Here is a 21,822-nt window from a genome sequence, read left to right on the forward strand (position 1 = left end):
ATTCTCAGATCTCCAGCTGCGTGCTGGGAGAACCACTACTCTCTTCAAAGCTGTCAGACAGGGACTTTAAGTCTGCAGAGGTTACTGCTGTCTTTTTGTAGGCCCCAGAGGTGGAGCCTACAGAGGCAAGCAGGCCTCCTTGAGCTGTGGTGGGCTCCACCCAGTTCAAGCTTCCCGGCTGCTTTGTTTACCTAAGCAAGCCTAGGCAATGGTGGGCGCCCCTCTCCAAGCCTTGCAGTTTGATCTCAGACTGCTGTGCTAGCAATCAGTGAGACTCTGTGGGCATAGGACCCTCCGAGCAGGTGCGGGATATAATCTCCTGGTGTGCCGTTTTTTAAGCCCGTCGGAAAAGTGCAGTATTAGGGTGGGAGTGACCCGATTTTCCAGGTGCCGTCTGTCACCCCTTTCTTTGACTAGGAAAGGGAACTCCATGACCCCTTGCGCTTTGTGAGTGAGGCAATGCCTCGCCCTGCTTTGTCACGTGCACAGTGAGCTGCACCCACTGTCCTGCGCCCACTGTCTGGCACTCCCTAGTGAGATGAACCCGGTACCTCACACACAAATGCAGAAATCACCCATCTTCTGCGTCGCTCACGCTGGGAGCTGTAGACCAGAGCTGTTCCTATTTGGCCATCTTGGCTCCACACTAAAATTTATTCTTGGATTTTTTTTTGTAGTTATTGTAAATGGGATTGCTTTGTTGACTTCTTTTTCATATTGTTCTTTGTTGGTGTACATAAATGCTACTAATTTTTGTGTGTTGATTTCCTATCCAGTAACTTTATTGAATTCATTTAACAAATCTAAACATTTTTTTGATGGAGTCTTTAGGGTTTTCCAAATGTACTAGTATGTAATCTGCAAACAAGAAATTTGACTTCTTCCTTTCCAACTGAATGTTCTTTACTTCTTTCTCTTGCCTAATTTCTCTGGCTAGGACTTCCAGCACTATGTTGAATAAAACTGGTGAAAGTGGACATTCTTGTCTTGTTCCATATCTTAGAGGACTCTCTGTTTTTCTTCATTTAGCACAATGTTAGCTGTGGCTTTGTCATATGCAGCCTTTATTGTTTTGAGATATGTTCCTTCTGAACCCAGTTTGTTGAGAGTTTTTTTTTTTAAATCATAAAGGGATGTTGAATTTTGTTGAATGTTTTTTCAGCATCTATTACAATGATCATATGGTCATTGTCCTTTATCCTCTTAATGTGATGTACTGCATTTATTGATTGACATATGTTGAACCATCCTTGCAATCTTGGGATGAACCTCACTTGATCATGTTGGATGATCTTTTTAAAGTGTTGTTGTATTCTGTTATTTTGTTGAGGATTTTTGCATCTATTTTTATCAGGGATATCGGCCTGCAGATTTCTTTTTTAGTTTTGCTCTTATCTATCTAGTTTTGGTATCAGTGTAACACTGGCTTCGTAGAATGAGTTTGGAAGTACTCCCTCCTCTTTAATGTTTTGGAGTAGTTTGAGTAGAATTAGTATTCGTTCTTCTTTAAATGTTAGGTAGAATTCAGCAGTGAAGCTATCTGGGCCCAGGCTTTTCTTTGATTTTCTATTTCTTCATAGTTCAATCTTGGTTGCTTGTATGTATCCAGTCATTTATCAATTTCTTCTAGGTTTTTCAATTTTTTGGCATATAGTCATTCATAATTGTCTCTAAAGATCCTTTGTATTTCTGTGGCATCAATTTTTATGTCTTCTTTCTTGTTTCTGATTACTCGGATTTTCTCTTTTTTTTTCTATTCAGCAAAAGCTTTGTCTATTTTGTTTATCTTCTCAAAAAAACCAGCTTTTTGTTTTGTTGATTTTTCTAATATTTTTTAGTCTCAATTTTATTTCTACTCTGATTTTTAATATTTCTTTCCTTCTACTAATTTTGTGTTTGGTTTGTTCTTGCTTTTCTTGTTTCTTGAGGTGCATCATTAGGCTGTTTATTTGAAAGCTTTCTACTCTTTTGATGCAGGTGCTTGTTGCTGTAAACTTTCCTCTTAGTATTGCATTTGCTGTATCCTATAGATTTTGATATGTTGCATTTCCATTTGCATTTGTTTCAAGAAATTTTTTAATTTCCTTCTTAATTTATTCACTGACCCATTGGTCATTCAGAAGCATGTTGTTTAATTTCCATATGTTTATATATTTTCCACAGTTCCTCTTGTTACTAAGTTCTAGTTTTATTCCACTGGGGTCAGAAAAAATACTTGATAGGATTTTGATTCTTTTGAATTTGTTAAGACTTGTTTTGTAACCTCATAGATGGCCTATTCTAGAGAATATTCCATGTGCTGATGAGAAGAATGTGTAATCTGTAGCAGTTAGATGAAATGTTCTGTAAATGTCAGTTAGGTCCCTTTAGTCTAGAATGTAGTGTAAATCCAGTGTTTCTTTATTGATTTTCTGTATGGATGATCTGTTCATTCTTGAGAGTGAGGTGTTGAAGTCCCCTACTATTATTGTATTATAGTCTTATCTCTCCCTTTAGATCTATTAATGTTTGTTTTATATATTTGGGTGCTCCTGTGTTGGGTACATATATATTTACTGAATCCTCTTGCCGAATTGATCCTTTTATCACTATATATACCCTGTTTATTTTACTGTCTTTGACTTGAAATCTGTTTTAACTAATGTAAGTATAGCTACTTCTGCTTAGCTACTTCTGCTCTTTTATGGTTTCCATAGGATATCTTTTTTCAACTCTTTCAACTCTAACAATATTACAGTATCCCAAATTTGTCTATATACTGACTTTTACCAGTGAATTTTATCCTTTCAAATGTTTTCTTTTTGCATATTAGGATCACTTTCTGTTATATTGAAAACTCCTTTTAGCACTTCTTGTAAGATAGGTCTAGTGGTGATAAATTCTCTCAGCTTTTGCTTATCTAGAAAAGACTTTCTTCTTTATGTTTGAAGGAAAGCTTTGCTGGGTACAGTGCTCTCAGTTGACAGTTTTTTTTCTTCAGCATGTTGAATATGTCATCCACTCCCTCCTGACTTGTATGGTTTCTGCTGAGAGATCTGTTGCTAGATGAATCAGAGCTCCTTTACATGTTATTTGCTTCTTTTGCTGCTCTTAGGATCTTCTCTTTGTCCTTGATCTTTGAGTTTGAATGTTATATGCCTTGGGGCAGTCTTATTTGGATTGAATCTGTTTGGTGATCACTGAACTTCTTGTACCTGGATATTTGTATCCTTCTCTAGGTTTGGAAAGTTTTCTGTTATTATTATTACTTTGAACATGCTTTCTACACCTTGCTCCTTCTCAACTCCCTCTTGAACACCAACAACTCCTAGACTTGCTCTTTTGAGGTTATTTTGTGTATCCTGTAGGTATTCATCATTCTTTTTTACTCTTTTTTCTTTTTTCTCCTCTGTGTATTTTCAAATAGTCCATATTTAAGCTTCCTGATTCTTTTTTTTTTTGGCTCAATTCATTCTGCTGTTGAGAGCCTCTATTGTATTTTTTCAGCTCAGCAAATGTATTTATCAGTTCCAGGATTTCCATTTGATTGTTTTTATTAGTTCAATCTCTGTTATATTTTTCTGATAAATTTGTGAATTGCTTTTTCATGTTACCCTGGAGTTTTCTGAGTTTCCTTAAAACTGCTATTTTTAATGCTTGATCTGAGAGCTCACACATTGCCATTATGGTAGGATTGATCACTGCCTCCTTGCTTTGTTGACTTGGGGAGATCATAGTTCTGTTTGCTGTTGTTTCTTGTGGATGTACATCTATAGCTTCATAGGATTAGTTCCTATGCTTCAAGGATTAGTTACTTACACCTATCTTCACTTGATCTCTTGTTTTGGCCTTTCTAGGTTATGTTTCCTAAGAGGTCTTTTACAGTTGTTTGTTGAATCCCTTTACTCCTAGATTGCTGCCTCATTTTCAGCACTAGATGGCGCCTTAAGCCCAGGGTTGTCTTGACTCTCACAAACGTTCATTATTCTAATTTCATTCTTCCACATGTCAACATACAATTTTTCTAGCATCAATTATTGAAGGGACTGTCTTTTCCTCATTTTGTATTACTGGCATCTTTACCAAAAGTCTGTTAACCATAAATGCATTTTTTATTTTTGCTCTCTATTCTGTTCCATTAGTTGATGTGTTTTTAATGCCATTTCATAATGTTTGAATTACTGTAGCTTTGCAATATAGTTTGAAATCAGGGGGTGTGATGTCTTCAGTTTGTTTTCCTTTCTCAAAATTGCTTTGGTTATTATGGGTCTTCTGTGGTTCCAAAGTTTAGTATTTTTTTTTTCTAGTCCTGTGAAAAAAGTCTTTGAATTTTTAATAGGGATTGCATTGAATCTGTAGATTCTTTGGCTAGTATGAACGTTTTAACAATATTAATTCTTCCAGTCCATGAACATAAGATTTCTTTTCATTTATTTGTGACTTCTTCAATTTCTTTCATCAATGTTTAATAGTTTTCAGTGTACAGATATTTCATTTCCTTGATTACATTACTTTTTTAATTAACCATTTGCATAATTTAAAAATTTCTCTGCTCCTTTCACTGGACTATGATCTCTAGTGTCTGGCTTTGTTCTCCCTTATATTTCCAGGACCTAGTACAGTCCTTGCTATAGACTGTATACTTAATAACTATTTGTTGAATTAACCAATTTAAAAATTAGCAAGTTTCACAAGTGGAAATGAAAACACAACATACCAAAACCTATGGGATACAACAAAAGTAGTAATAAGAGGAAAGTTTATAGCAGTAAGCTCCTATATCAAAAAGGTATAAAAACTTCAAATAAACAACCTAACAATGCATCTTAAAGAACCAGAAAAGCAAGAGCAAACAAGCCAAAATTAGAAGAAATAAAATAATAAAAATCAGAGTATAAATAAATAAAATCTAAATAAAAAATACAAAAGATCAATGAAACAAAAATTTGTTTTTTCTAAAAAGATAAGCAAAATAGAAAGACCTTTAGCCTAAGAAAAAAGGAGAGAAGATCCAAATAAATAAATCGAGAGATGAAAAAGGAAACATTACAACTGATACTGCAGAAATTCAAAGGATCATTAGAGACTACTATAAACAACTATATGCCAATAAATTGGAAAACTCAGAAGAAATGGATAAATTCCTAGACACATACAACCTAAGATTCGACCATAAAGAAATCCAAAACCTGAACCGACCCGTAACAAGTAATGAGATCAGGCCAGGCACGGTGGGTCACACCTGTATTCCCAGCACTTTGAGAGGCCAAGGTGGGTGGATCACTTGATGTCAGGAGTTTGAAACCAGCCTGGCCAATATGGTGAAACCCCACCTCTACTAAAAATACAAAAATCAGCCTGGTGTGGTAGCACATGCCTGTAGTCCCAGCTACTTGGGAGGCTGAGGCACAAGACTTGCTTGAACCCAGGAGGTGGAGTTTGCAGGGAGCTGAGATCACGCCACTGCACTCCAGCCTGGGTGACAGGGTGAGACTGTGTCTCAAAAACAAACAAACAAACAAAACAAACCAAAAAAAACAGAAAAACAAGTAATGAGATAAAAGCTGTATTAAAAAGTCTCCCAGCAAAGAAAAGCTGAGGACCCAATGGCTTCACTGCTGAATTTTACCAAACATTTAAAGAAGAACTAATATCAATCCTACTCAAACTATTCCAAAAATAGAGGAACTTATTCTATGAGGCCAGTATTACTCTGATACCAAAACCAGACAAAGACTAATAAAAAAAAGAGAACTATAGGCCAATATCCCTGATGAACATTGATGCAAAAATCCTCAACAAAATACCTGCAAACCAAATTCAAAAACAGACTAAAAAGATCATTAGCCATGATCAAGTGGGATTCATTCAAAAGATGCACAGATAGTTCAACAGATGCACATCAATCAGTGTGATACATCATATTAACAGAATGAAGGACAAAAATCATATGGTCATTTCAATTGATGCTGAAAAAGCACTGGACAAAATTCAACATCCTTTCGTAATAGAAACCCTCAAAAAACTGGGTATAGAAGGAAGATACTTCAACACAATAAAAGCCATATATGGCAGACCTACAACTAGTATCATACTGAATGGGGAAAGACTGAAAGCCTTTCCTCTAAGATCTCAAACAAGACAAGGATACCCATGTTTACCACTGTTGTTCAACATAGGACTGGAAATCCTAGCCAGAGAAATCAGACAAGAGAAAGAAAAAAAGGGCATTCAAATTGGAAAGAAAGAAAGAAAATAATCCCTCTTTGCAGATGATATGATCTTATATTTGGAAAAGCCTAAAGACTCCACAAAAAAGCTATTAGAACTAATAAATGTAGTACAGTTGCAAGATACAAAATCAACATAAAAATCTGTGGCATTTGTATATGCCAACAATAAACAATCTAAAAAAGAAATCAGGAAAGTAATACCATTTATAATAGCTACAAATGAAATAAAATACCTAGGAATAAACTTAACTACAGATGTGAAAAATCTCTACAAGGAAAACTATAAAACATTGATGAAAGAAATTGAGGAGGGCAAATAAAAAATGGAAAGATATTCCAGGTTCATGGATTGGAAGAATCAATATTGTTAAAATGTCTGTATTACCCAAAGCAATCTACAGATACAGTGCAATCTTCATCAAAATACCAATGACATTCTTTGCAGAAATAGAAAAACAATCCTAAAATGTATTTGGAACCACAAAATATCCAGGATAGCCCAAAGTATCCTGAGCAAAATGAACAAACTGGAAGAATCACATTACCTGACTTCAAATTATACTACAGAACTATAGTAACTGAAACAGCGTGGTACTGACATAAAAATGGACACATAGACCAATGGAGCAGAACAGAGGACCCAGAAATAAATCCATACACCTGCAGTGAACTCATATTTGACAAAAGTGCTAAGAACATATACTGGGGAAAGGTTAGTTTCTTCAGTAAGTGATGCTGGGAAATCTAGATATCCATATGCAGAAGAATGAAACTAAACTTCTATCTCTTGCCATATAGAAAAATCAAATCAAAATGGATCAAAGGCTTTAATCTATGACCTCAAACTATGAAACTACTACAAGAAAACATTGGGGAAACTCTGTAGAACATTGGACTGGGCAAAGATTTCTTGAGTAATATCCCACAAGCACAGGTAACCAAAGCAAAAATGGACTAATGGGATCACACCAAGTTAAAAACTTTCTGCACAGCGAAGGAAACAGTCAACAAAGTGAAGAGGCAACCCACAGAATGGAGAAAATATTTGCAGACTACCCATCTGACATGGGATTAGTAACAAGAATATATAAGGAGCTCAAATAACTCAATAGGAAAAAAAATCTAATAATTGGATTAAAAAATAGGCAAAATACCTGAATAGACATTTCTCAAAAGAAGACATACAAATGGCAAACAGGCATATGAAAAGGGGCTCAACATCATTGATCATCAGAGAAATACAAATCAAAACTACAATGAGATATCATCTTACCCCAGTTAAAATGACATATCCAAAAGACAGGCAATAACAAATCCTGGCAAGGATGTGGAGAAAAGGGAACACTCATACGCTGTTGGTGGGAATGTAAATTAGTACAACCACAATAAAGAACAGTTTGGAGGTTCCTCAACAAACTAAAAATAGAACTGCCATATGATCCAGCAACCCTACTGCTAAATATACACCCAAAAGAAAGGTAATCAATATACCAGAGGGACATCTGCAGCCCCATGTTTATTGCAGCACTATTCACTAGAGCCGAGATTTGGAAGCAACCTAAGTGTCCAACAGCAGACTAATGGATCAAGAAAATGTGGTACGTACACACAGTGGAGTACTATTCAGCCATAAAAAAGAATGAGATCTTGTCATTTGCAACAACATGGATGGAACTGGAGGTCTTTATGTTAGGTGAAAATAAGTCAAACACAGAAAGACAAACCTCTCATGTTCTCATTTATTTATGAGAGCTAAAAAAAATAAACAATTGAAGTCATACAGATAGAGAGTAGACAGATGATTACCAGAGGCTGGGAAGGGTAGAGGGGCTTGGAGGGGAGAGCGGAGGGGAGTTGGGATGGCCTTATGGGTACAAAATATAATTAGATAGAATGAATGAAGTGTAGTATTTGATCGTTACAACAGGGTGACTGCAGTCAACAGTAATTTATTGTACATTTAAAATAGCTAAGAGTGTAATTGGATTGTTTGTAACACAAAGTAAGGATAAATGCTTAAGGTGACAGATACCTCATTTACCCCGATGTGATTATTATGCAGTGTATGTCTGTAGCAGAATATCTCATGTGCCCTATAAATACATACATCTAATGGCTGGGTGCGGTGGCTCACACCTGTAATCCCAGCACTTTGAGAAGCTGAGATGGGCGGATCACCTGAGGTCAGGAGTTCGTGACCAGCCTGCCCAACATGGTGAAACCCCATCTCTACTAAAAATACAAAAATTAGCCAGGAGTAGTGGTGCACACCTGTAATCCCAACTACTCAGGAGGCTGAGGCAGGAGAATCACTTGAACCTGGGAGGCAGAGGTTGCAGTGAGCCGAGATCATGTTATTCCACTCCAGCCTGGGAGACAAGAGTGAGACTCCATCTCAAAAAAAAAAAAAAAAAATCTATCTATCTATCTATCTATCTATCTATCTATCTATCTATCTATACACACACACACACACACACACACACACGTATATATACATCTACTATGTACCCACAGAAAAACATTTTTTAAAGATACAGCTTAAAAAAAAGAATAAAGCTCTAAACCCTCAGATATGGTTTGAATCTGTGTTTGTATCCGAATCTCATGTTCATTTGTGATCCCCAATGTTGGAGGTGGGGCCTCATGGGAGATGATTGGATCATGGGGGTGGATTTCTCATGAGTGGTTTAGTACTGTCCCCTTGGTACTGTCCTTAAGTTAGTAAGTGAGTTCTCACGAGATGTGGTTGTTTAAAAGTGTTTGGCATCTCCCCCTGTCTCTCTCTTGCTCTTGCTCTGGCCATGTAATGTGCGCCAGCTCCCCCTTCGCCTTTTACCATGATTGTCAGTTTCCTGAGGCCTTTCTAGAAGCCAAGCAGATGCCAGCATCGTGCTTCCTGTACAGCCTGCAGAACCGTGAGCCAATTAGACCTCTTTTCTTTATAAATTACCCAGCCTCAGGTATTTCTTTATAGCAATGCAAAAACAAATTTTTTTTTTTTTTTTTTTTTTTGAGACGGAGCCTCGCTCTGTCGCCCAGGCTGGAGTGCAGTGGCGCAGTCTCGGCTCACTGCAAGCTCCGCCTCCCGGGTTCACACCATTCTCCTGCCTCAGCCTCTCTGAGTAGCTGGGACTACAGGCGCCCGCCACCACGCCCGGCTAAGTTTTTGTATTTTTTTAGTAGAGACGGGGTTTCACCATGGTCTCCATCTCCTGACCTCGTGATCCGCCCGCCTCGGCCTCCCAAAGTGCTGGGATTACAAGCGTGAGCCACCGCGCCCGGCCGCAAGAACAAATTAATACACCCTCCTTTAAAGGAGATAAAATGATGATGTGCTCATACACCACTACTCAGAAAATGCTCAGCCCACCTTAAAGGAGGAACTTAAAAGTCATTAAAGTATTTTAAAGTTTAAAAAGTAAGCAAGTTTCATATAACTTTATAATTTTCTTAATACTTTTTTTTTTTTTGAGACGGAGTCTCGCTCTGTCACCCAGGCTGGAGTGCCGTGGCGCAGTCTCGGCTCACTGCAAGCTCCGCCTCCCGGGTTCACGCCATTCTCCTGCCTCAGCCTCTCCGAGTAGCTGGGACTACAGGCGCCCGCCACCACGCCCGGCTAATTTTTTTGTATTTTTACTAGAGACGGGGTTTCACCGTGGTCTCGATCTCCTGACCTCGTGATTCGCCCGCCTCGGCCTCCCAAAGTGCTGGGATTACAAGCGTGAGCCACCACACCCGGCCTATATTATTATATATTTATACATTGAGTTTTATTTAGTAAATCAAATTATTGTTAAAGCTATTCATTTATCTGATATACTCTATAATTAACATTCTTGGGACAAATCTATCTGCAACTTAAAAAATCCTAAAAGCTTATTTAATCCCCCTGATATTTGAAAAACCGATCACAGAAAAATCAAACAACTAAATTATATCATTTATAAAAGCTGTACAATATTGAAAATAATCTTTTCTCTTTTTTGATTGATATTTTGAATTCACTCCTCTAAAGTCAAATAACATGCCAATAACAAAGATGTGATTTATGTTTGGTAACTCCTAAAAGAAAGGTCAGTGGCAGCACAATCAGCATAAAATACAATCCTACTTTAATGACTCTATTAGAATATGCAACATCCAATCTGTAATTCCTGTTTTTACCAGCTGTTCTTGCTATCTTCTGATTTCCTGCTTAAGACTATACAATCTTAAAGTTTCAATTCAGGAAGGCAGAGACACATTAATTTACAAAATGACAGTATGCAAAAAAAAAAAACTTTTAGGACACTCTTACAGTATGCATGCAACCTTCAAATCTCACATGACAAATTTTCAAAACTAAATGAGTTTTTTCCTTAAAAACTGCATCATACCATAACTAAAGTAGGTATAGCCGGGCACAGTGGTGCATGTCTGTAGTCCTAGCTAACTTGGGAGGCTGAGGCAAGAGGACCATGTGAGCCCAGGAGTTTGAGGCTGCAGTGAGCTATGATCATGCCACTGCACTCCAGCCTGGGCAGCAGAGCAAGACCCCACCTCCAAAAATTTTAAAAAAAATTAAAAAGGTATTACTATATGGCAAGATTTATGATCTTTATTTTCATACAGTTTACAGAAAATTTATTTATAAATAAATTTATGATGGCTGAAGCCCACCAGTAGCACAAAATACAACTATGTATACATTAGCTAATAAAAAATGTATGCACACTCTTGTAAATTTGTCAGAATATAACAACCAAAGAAAAATTGCACATACATTTATGTTTATAAAATTTATTTAATACTCATCTGCTTACCTACAGATCTCAAACAAATTGGTAACATATCAGAATTGATTTAATATTAAAAAGCCTTGCTAGAATTTAGAATGTTGACTAAAATATACCATTGATGTTTAGAATGTACAATATATATCATTAATAATTGTAAGCATTTGCTATATCGATTTCTAATCCTTTAAGTTACTGTTGATGTTACCTATATAGTGAGAGACATCCTTCTCTAAATCTGGAAAAGCTTTGAGCTTCTTAAAAGGCAAAAAAATATATAGACCATTTCAAAGAGTGTACATGTAGTAACTGAAATTCATCAGTAAGACATAATGAAAAACAAACAAACAGGTCCACAGGCTTTGTAAGCAATTAGACTTGGATTTAAATTCTAGCTCTCCTACTCAATAACTATTTGACAGTGGGCAAATTACTTGGCATTTCTGTGTCTCAGTTTCTTTATATGTAATAATTTTGGTACTGATTATTCACTATTGTCAGGAATAAATTAAATAATGTACAGAATAAGCACATATCCTTTCCAATTGAAATTCAGTGTTACTTACACCATGCTTTCTCCCACATGATTGCTCTTAAATGTGCATCAAACTTTACAGTTCACATAACACTTTGATGTGTGTGTGTGTGTGTGTGTATATATATATATATATATGTTTATACTTATTACTTTGAGCCACAGGAAGAGCAGAGAGAACACCTCCAATTACAGATGACAAAATTAAGGTTTAGAGAGTATCAGCAGTTTGCCTAAATTCATCCTGTTGTAGCAAAATCATTGTCTTTACTGTTATCAGAAAAAATTATTTTCTATTAGGGAGGTAACAGAAAAATATTTTGCTTAGAAAAACACTTCGGGATTAAAGACTTAAATGTTAGACCTAAAACCATTAAAATCCTACAAGAAAACCTAGGCAATACCATTCAGGACATAGGCATGGGCAAGGACTTCATGTCTAAAACACCAAAAGCAATGGCAACAAAAGCCAAAATTGACAAATGGGATCTAATTAAACTAAAGAGCTTCTGCACAGCAAAAGAAACTACCATCAGAGTGAACAGGCAACCTACAGAATGGGAGAAAATGTTTGCAACCTACTCATCTGACAAAGGGCTAATATCCAGAATCTACAATGAACTCAAACAAATTTACAAGAAAAAAACAAACAACCCCATCAAAAAGTGGGCAGAGGACATGAACAGACACTTCTCAAAAGAAGACATTTATGCAGCCAAAAAACACATGAAGAAATGCTCATCATCACTGGCCATCAGAGAAATGCAAATCAAAACCACAGTGAGATACCATCTCACACCAGTTAGAATGGCCATCATTAAAAAAGCAGGAAACAACAGGTGCTGGAGAGGATGTGGAGAAATAGGAACACTTTTACACTGTTGGTGGGACTGTAAACTAGTTCAACCATTGTGGAAGTCAGTGTGGCGATTCCTCAGGGATCTAGAACTAGAAATACCATTTGACCCAGCCATCCCATTACTGGGTATATACCCAAAGGACTATAAATCATGCTGCTATAAAGACACATGCACACGTATGTTTATTGCGGCACTATTCACAATAGCAAAGACTTGGAACCAACCCAAATGTCCAACAACGATAGACTGGATTAAGAAAATGTGGCACATATACACCATGGAATACTATGCAGCCATAAAAAATGATGAGTTCATGTCCTTTGTAGGGACATGGATGAAACTGGAAAACATCATTCTCAGTAAACTACCGCAAGGACAAAAAACCAAACACCGCATGTTCTCACTCATAGGTGGGAATTGAACAATGAGAACTCATGGACACAGGAAGGGGAACATCACACTCCGGGGACTGTTGTGGGGTGGGGGGAGGGGGGAGGGACAGCATTAGGAGATATACCTAATGCTAAATGACGAGTTAATGGGTGCAGCAAAACAACATGGCACATGGATACATATGTAACAAACCTGCACATTGTGCACATGTACCCTAAAACCTAAAGTATAATTAAAAAAAAAGAAAGAAAAACACTTCGATGTGACCGTGGGGTATAAAAAATGAGATTCTGAGAACATGGACAGCTGGAGACAGGAAGTAAGAGCTAGGTAAACTTCTCCACATTCGAAACAACCGGGAATTAGGGCATTAGCATAGTGTAGAATTAAAAATAGAACAAAATGAGGAAGGAAAAGGATGGTTAGCAATCTTTGGGGTCACCGAAGTACCTTTAAAGAATGGGAGGAGTATTTGGCTAGGTGCAGTGGCTCATGCCTATAATCCCAGCACTTTGGGAGGCTGAGGCGGGAGGATCCCTTGAGCCCAGGAGTTTGAGACCAGCCTGTGCAACATGGCGAAACCTCGTCTCTACAAAAAAAATAAAAAATAAGCTGAGTGTGGTAGCACATACCTGTGGTCCCAGCTACTCAGCACGCTAAGGTGGGAGAATCGCTTGAGCCTTGGAGGTCAAGGCTGCAGTGAGCTGAGATCATGCCACTGCACTCCAGCCTGGGTAACAGAGCGAGACCCTGTCTCAAAGGAAAAAAAAAAAGCATAGGAGTAGGTAATATACACTGTGATGTGTAATTCTTTGCATTTAAATCTCCCTCTTTCCAAATGTGCAGTCAACCTTGTAGTTTATGTATCTACAGACATAAATTCAAGTAAGTTTCTTTTTATTCATTCTTTTTCTTCTCCTTCTTCGTTCCTTTTCCTTTTTCCTCTCTCTTTCTCCTTCTCTTTTTTAAAAAAGGAATATTTATTCAATTCCATATCTGGGTTAGCCCAGTGTGAGACAGGGACAGCATTTGGAGAAAGAAGAAATAATTTGTACCTGAATAAAATCAACAGAAGCATAAGCTTGAACTTCATGGTAAAGAAGAAAACATACCAATCCCGCCCTCCAGATTCACAGAAATCTTGGGTAAAGGAATTAGTCTTTCACATGCTGTTCTTATTTAGATTTTAAGGGAATTACAGAGGTAAAGCTAAGACTAGTACTCAGGTTTTAAAATTCCTAATCCAGTATTCTTTCTAATGCCCGAACGGAGTATTAACTCAGCGTTACAAGGACATACAGGCCAGGAGTTAAGATCCACTGAGTTCTAAGAAGATTTAGATGATGTTGTAAAAATAATCACTACACTAATGATGAAAATAACGTGATGGGCTGATGTCCTGTCTCCACCAAAAAAAGAAAAAAAAATCAGACTCTCTTAACACCTACCAATTGTCTGCTAAATGTTATATAAGGAGTCTTTGCCTTTTGACAAAATTACACTATTGTTAGGACCGATTCAAATTATATGAATACACTGTATACATAGTACATACACATTCCCACCTACACCTGATACATATTTATAATTAGAAAATTATTTTAAAAAGCAGAAAAAAGTAGTAAGACCAGGAATGAGAGGAATGACTAGAAGTGTGACTTAGAGATGTTGAAGAAAAAGAAATTGTTCACTTTGACATTTATTGAGCATCTTTCTTTCCCTTTCTTTCTTTTCCTTCCTTCCTTCCTTCCTTTTCTTTCTTTTCCTTCTTTCTTTCCCTCTCTCCCTCCCTCCCTCCCTCCTTCCTTCCTTCCTTCCTTCCTTCTTTCCTTCCAGGTTAGAGTTGCTATTTGTGAAGAACATATCTCAAGGGGAATAGAAGACCAACACCAGTCAGATATCAAAAGCTATTTATGATTGAGTGGTTAAATGTATACAATAGACAGGAAGCATTATCAGAAAAGTGAGGGATTCATGTGGCCACAAGGTTAAAGGAAGGTTTCACAATGGAGATGAGTCCTAAATAGGAAAGGCAAGAGAGTCAAAGTGATGGAAAGAAGTGTTTTAAGGTCAAGGAACAACTTCTGCAAAAAATCTAGCATTGAAACAAAACTGGCCAACTGATCATCTTTATTAAAGCAGTGTTTTGTTTAAGCTATATTGACGAATATTTGCTGCCTTTTATAAATGAATGGTATTTCATTACATTTACATTGTGCCGTTTGTCAACTCATAAGAATTATTTTGGCACTACAGTAACGTAAGTCCACTTAGAGTACCACTCACCTACACCATAAGCCAGTCTGTTTTATAGTGCTGTATAAAAGTTTGGTTCAGATACTATAAAAATATTTCCATTAAAGGGCAAATATTTTCACTCTTAAATAGATACTATAGAAATAGTTTTTACAATCTATTATAAGCATTTATAAAATGCTTAACAATAACTCATCCCTAATATAATGTGTAACGTGTGAATTTGAGAGGCTCCAGTTCCTGATAAAATATAAAATCATAAATACCCTTCCCTAAAACTCATTGGTCAGGAAATATGAAAGGTAACCATCTAAATATATCTACTCAAAACTTTTAAACCAGATTATAAAGCTAAGTCCACCTGAACCCTTAATGGGTGAGGATTTCATTCTAAGGCTGCAATAACTTCATTTATGGCCAAGTCTCAACTCCAAGAGCAGACAGATTACCAAAGACATTCTGGAGATCAGTATGAAGCACATCCTGCTTAAACCAATTATGCTGAAATTGTCAAATTGCAGCTGACAGCCAATTTCATGCATTTCATTTCCATCAAGTTCACCTAATAATAACAATAATAGCAGAACGTGAAAGATGTCATTACATATCATTCTTTTGGAATATTTAAACGTAGATGGATATTCTACAAATAACATTCTGTGAGTCACATACAGAAAAGCTCAACAAATGTGAGTTTAAGAAAAAATATGTTGTAGTAAAAATGTGGATGTAATATATATATTGCTTAAAAATTATACTTTCACGATTATTTTCTGTTTATCTCTCTCATTGATTCATTTTTTTAAAAACTAACATGCAAGTTTAAATAGTATATTTAATCTTTATTTCCTCTGCACCATTTTATTAACAAAAGTGGAAGATAAAATAAATCAAGGTAGAAGAGCAATTCTTAATTTATAATTTTGTCACCTTTGTAATAGTTTCAAGTCACAGCTTCTGAATGGTGCTCTACAATAGACATCCAAAAAACAGCTTAATAAACATGATTGGCAATCATTTCATGCATCCTTCAGGCATAAAAGCCTGTTATGAACTAAGAGAAATTCATGAGCTTTTTCTAACACTGTTCTTTACAGTGTGTTTGCATAATAATAAGGCCCAATCTGTTGGAAAACAAGTAAAGGGCAAATTAATAAGGTCATCATTTTGGTCTAATGATGCTTAATGCAGTTTTAGCAATCTGCTCAAGACAAAAGGTAGCCACTCAGACATAGCCAATTATGCATTTGTGTGGCAGATGAAATCTTTAATGATGAATCTGATTAACATTCAATAATAAACATACAGGCTGAGAAAATGACCAAGCTACCTCCTGCAAACATCATCAACTAAGGCTTTGTTCAGATTGAGGTCAGACTGGTATTCCAGAAAGGCGCATTAAGATAAAAGTTTATCAAATGTGTTAACATGAATCCCCCTAAAAAACCCACAAAATCCCTATTATACAAAGGCTACCTTTGCAACAGCTGACTTGTCTGATCAGTTATGAAAAAATAGACTAAACTTTTTCATGGGTTGCATGTGTTTAAATTTTTAGAATGGTTTTAAATTAATTTGCTTTGATCTCCAAACACTGGGAATTGATAAAATTGGGCCACAGGAGACTTAGGAGTTCAGTTTCATTGCTTCAATTTTTCTACCAATGAACCAATGTGAGCAACTCGAAAGGAATCTGTTTTACTTATGTTCCTAAAATGCCTTGGATCCAATGGAGTCCAAAAATTGTTACTTATATAAATAAGCATTACTTAATAAAGTATGGAAACAGTTAGAAAAGGATATCACATATCATATCATATTTTATTGTATTTTATTTTATTTTATTTGAGACAGAGTCTTGCTCTGTTGCCCAGGCTGGAGTGCAGAGGCACGATCTCAGCTCACTGCAAACTCTGCCTCCCAGATTCAAGCGATTCTCCTGCCTCAGCCTCCTTAGTAGCTGGTATTACAGACACCCGGCACCATGCCTGGCTAATTTTTGTATTTTAAAGTAGAGATGGGGTTTCACCATGTTGGCCAGGCTGGTCTTGAACTCCCTACCTCAAGTGATCGCCCTCGTCGGCTTCCCAAAGTGCAGGATTACAGGTATGAGCCACAACGCCGAGCCCACATATTGTATATTTAAGACATTTTATTGAAGTATAGCAAACATACAGAGAAGTACACAAATTAGTAAGTTAAAATCTCAATAGATTTTCACTAAATGAACATACCAATTAACCTGTAGCCAGATTGAAAAAAACTGAACATCAAGAAATAGCATCCTGGAAGTGCAGTCACTAGATGCCTCCCTACCAGCTCACTAACTTGACTATAAAGACCAAACGTTAACTTTGCTAGTTTTTTTGTTTTTTGTTTGTTTGTTTTTTGCGGAGTCTTGTTCTGTCGCCCAGGCTGGAATGCAGTGGCATGATCTTGGCTCACTGCAACCTCCGTCTCCCGGGTTCAAACAATTCTCCTGCCTCAGCCTCCCGTGTAGCTGGGATTATAGGCTCGTGCCACCATGCCTGGCTAATTTTTGTATTTTTAGTAGAGACGGGGTTTCACCATGTTGGCCAGACTGGTCTCGAACTCCTCACCTCGTGATCCACCTGCCTTGGCCTCCCAAAGTGCTGGGATTACAGATGTGAGCCACCGCGTCCAGCCTTTTGCTAGTTTTTGAACTTGTGCCTCACTTTTTTCTTTCAACATGTTTGTGAGATTCTTCAATATTTTTGAGTGTAGTTGGAGTTCATTTTCATTCATGGCTGTGGAGGATGTATCATTTACTTGACGAACATTTATTATCTCTGTCTATATAAATATTCATATTATAGAAATAGTTTTTACAACCTATAATAAGTATTTATAAAATGCTTGACAATAGGTCATCCATAGTATAACATTAAATGTATGAATTTGAGAGGATCCAGTACCTTGGAAAAATATAAAATCATAAATATCCTTCCCTAAAACTCACTGGTCAGGAAATATGAAAGGTAACCATCTAAGTCTATCTACTCAAAACTCAATCACTGCTAGTGGTAGATTTGGGATTATTTATCCTTTCTATGACTGTTTCTATTTTATAGCTACTATGAATTGTGCTGCTACAAACAATTTGTATGTCTTCTGGTGAACATATGTATGCATTTCTGTTGGGTATACACCCAGGAATATTGCTCGGCATAGGACATATGTATGTTAAATTTTAGTAGCTACTATGAAACAGTATTCCAAAATGGTTATACCAACCCATATTTCCATTAACAGTGTAATGAGAATTCTGGCTGTTCTACATCTTTAACATTTTCTGTTTTCATTTTAGCCATTCTGGTGGGTGTATAGTGGTGTTGTACTATGGTTTTAATTTGCACTTTCCTGATAACTACTGAGGTTGAGCGCCTGTTCACACATTTATTGGCCATTTGAACACCTTTCTGTGTGAAGTTCCATTCATGCCTTTGGTCCAATACAGTTTTGTATTCCATGCCAAACTGTAATGTCTTCTGAATGTGGTTATATTAACCAGCAAGTAAATAAAATCTGAGCTTTTATTCCATTTTTAGAAATCTGACATAAACTGAAATACAGATGGTCCCTGACTTACAGTAGTTTGACTTACAAATTTTCAACTTTATGATGGTGTGACAGTGATGACTTTATGATGGTGTGAAATTTTCAACTTTATGATGGTGTGAAAGCATTCAGTAGAAACTGTACTTTGAGTGCCCACATACCATTCTGTTTTTCACTTTCAATACTGTATTTAATAAATTACATTAGATAGTCAACACTTTATTCTAAAATAGGCTTTGTGTTAGATGATTTTGCCCAACTGTAGGCTAACGTAAGTGTTCTGAGCTTAAGGTAAGCTAGGCTAAGCTATGGTGTTTTGTAGGTTAGGTGTATTCAGTGAATTTTCTATTTATGATATTTTCAACTTATGATGGGTTTATCAGAATGTGACTCCATCATAAGTTGAGGAGCATCTAAATGTTTAAGTTTCTGAGCTTATGGTGAAACTAAGAAATAAAAAACAACAAAAACATTATTATTATGCAAGCTAGTGAAGAAATTCATGACAATAATTATGTTAAAGGACGGTATCAAGAATTTATCCTGATTTTCCTATTTATACTGTACCTCTGAGGAACCAAATAGTAGATAAGGGAAAATCTCTTCTAGGAGTACTCTGTATGACTACATAAGGGATGACAGAATTAAAATATCACTATTTTGCAACTCTGATGGATTAATGGCCATAGGCGTTGAGAATCAATGGCTGTTAACATCATGAAAAAAGAGATGCTCTTTAATGCTTCCTGATGGAAGAACACAACCTATGAAGTAGTCTTGCCAAAGTCAAACCTGAATCTAGACGACCCTCTAGATGCAACTATCAATTTATGGAGAATACAGGTCAGAGGAGTACGTTAAACTTTACCATAGGACAACAAACAGCCCAATCCAGATTGTGGAAAACTCTACAGTACAAATACCTTGATTGGCTTTTATCAAATAAATAAATTGCAAAAAATAAATAAATAAAACAGATGATGGAGAGGGAACCTATAGATTAAAAGAGACTTAAAAGATACATCAAGGCCAGGCATGGTGGCTCACACCTGTAATCCCAGCACTTTAGGAGGCCGAGGCAGGCAGATCACCTGAGGTCAGGAGTTCGAGACCAGCCTGGCCAACATGGTGAAACCCTGTCTCTACTAAAAATACAAAAAAATTAGCTGGGTGTTGTGGCGGGCATCTGTAATCCCAGCTACTCGGGAGGCTGAGGCAGGAGAATTGCTTGAACCTGGGAGGCAGAGGTTGCAGTGGGCCAAGATCACACCATTGTACTCCAGTCTGGGTGACAAAAGTGAGATTCTGTCTCAAAAAAAAAAAAAGACACATCAACAAATCTCAATGTAGGCACCTTATTAGAATCCTAATTTAAAACTTTTTAAAACCTTAAATATTTTATACTATTTATGAAAAGACAATTTCTGATAATGGTGAAGTAGCTTCTATTAGATCACTCCTCCTACCAGTAACAATTATAAATTTTGAATTTTTTAAATAAAACCATTTTTGAAGTACTAGAGAGTGACCAAAAACAGAAACTTCAGGAGACACAATCCTTGAAAGTTGTGAAACACATTTGGAGAGAACTTTCTTTAATTAGTTTTCCCTTCAGTGAATGCCCCACTTCATGTGTCAGGGAAGAAAGCTCAAGCAGAAAGTTTCAGTCTTATGAGAATGAGGAAACACAGGTTGAATCTGAGACTGCTAGAATGACTAGAAATTAAGGGAAGAAATCTTGGGCATGATTGTGCCACAAAGAAGGGAACCCCAAAATGTAAGTATAAATATCCTTCCAATCCTTGGTTGACTCTTGAACAACTGTACATGTGTAAGGCATGTCTCCAACTGCCCAGTGGAAAGCTGTAGCTGTAAGGTAGAAAGAGCTGAGAAGACTTCAGCAGCTGCTTATTTCTGGGAAAATAGAGTTTGGAGTTCAAGTTCTACTAAGTTAGAGGAACACTAGGGCTTTCCTATTAAACCCCAGGAAGGCTACTCTACACATAAGGACTATATCACAGGACTAAGAGCAAAATCAGAATAGACCCATTCTAACAAAGTTGAAAATCTAGACTTCACAAGATTAGAGCTATTTTCCAGTAATTTAACTGCCTTCCAGAATAAAATTCAAAATTCTTCAGAGGAATATAACAGAATCAAGAATATGTTATTCACAATTTTCAGTATATAATAAAAACGAGATATATAAAAAAAAATAAAAATGAGACTTAAAGAGAAAAAACAGTCAATTGAAAGAGATCCTGAGACAACCAAATGTTGGAATTGGGCAAGAACATTAAATAAACTATTATAAACATGTTAAAGATTTTATAGGAAAAGATAAGAGATGGGAGAATTTTAACAGATATTTGAAAACTGCAACAAAACCAGAACTCTTAGAGCTGAATACAATACTTGAAATAAAATGTTTACTGGATGAGCTTGACAGCAGATTAAAAACAGCAATCAATAAATTTGAAGATACAATAATGGAAACTATATGAACTAAAGTACAAAGAAAAAAATCATTGAGGAAAAATGAGTAGAACCTCAGTGACCTGTGAGACAATATCAAGTGGTCGAACATATATGTAACTGGGGTGTCAACTGGAGAGAGAGAAAATAGGGTGAAGTTTGAAGAAATATTGGCTAAAATGGTTTCCATTTTATTTAAAAGATCTACCCTCAGACTTAAGAAGCTCAGCCAAAACCAAGAAAAATAACTACAAAGAAAATCATACCTAGGAACATCATAGTTAAACTGATAAAAACTAGAGGTAAAGAGAAAAAGTCTTAGCAGTAAGAGCAAAAAGTTATATACAGGGGAATGATGAGAATGATGGCAGACCTTTGTTTAATAACAACAGATGCCAGAAGACAACATCTTCAAAGTTCTTGGGGGGAAAATCTTGCCAGCCTAGTATTTTATATCCAGTGAAAATTTCATTCAAAAGTGAAAGTGAGATCTGGTGTCCAAAGAGACAGCAGATCTGCTGTCTCCAAAGATCTTGGAAGTCATCTTTCCCATCCTGACAACAAGGAACGCTGACAAAACTGAAAATCAACAACTTTTCTTAGATCCTCCAGAGAATTGAGATCATAAGGCAAACTGTTGCCCCCAAAATTGGAGAGAGAGATGGGCAGTTATAGAGAATCAAAACTTACGACAGCAGAAATCTCTGTGGGAACCAAATTGGGGTGAGAAAACT

This window comes from Nomascus leucogenys, chromosome 14 (genome assembly GCF_006542625.1).
Source record: "Nomascus leucogenys isolate Asia chromosome 14, Asia_NLE_v1, whole genome shotgun sequence".
Taxonomy (NCBI): domain Eukaryota; kingdom Metazoa; phylum Chordata; class Mammalia; order Primates; family Hylobatidae; genus Nomascus; species Nomascus leucogenys.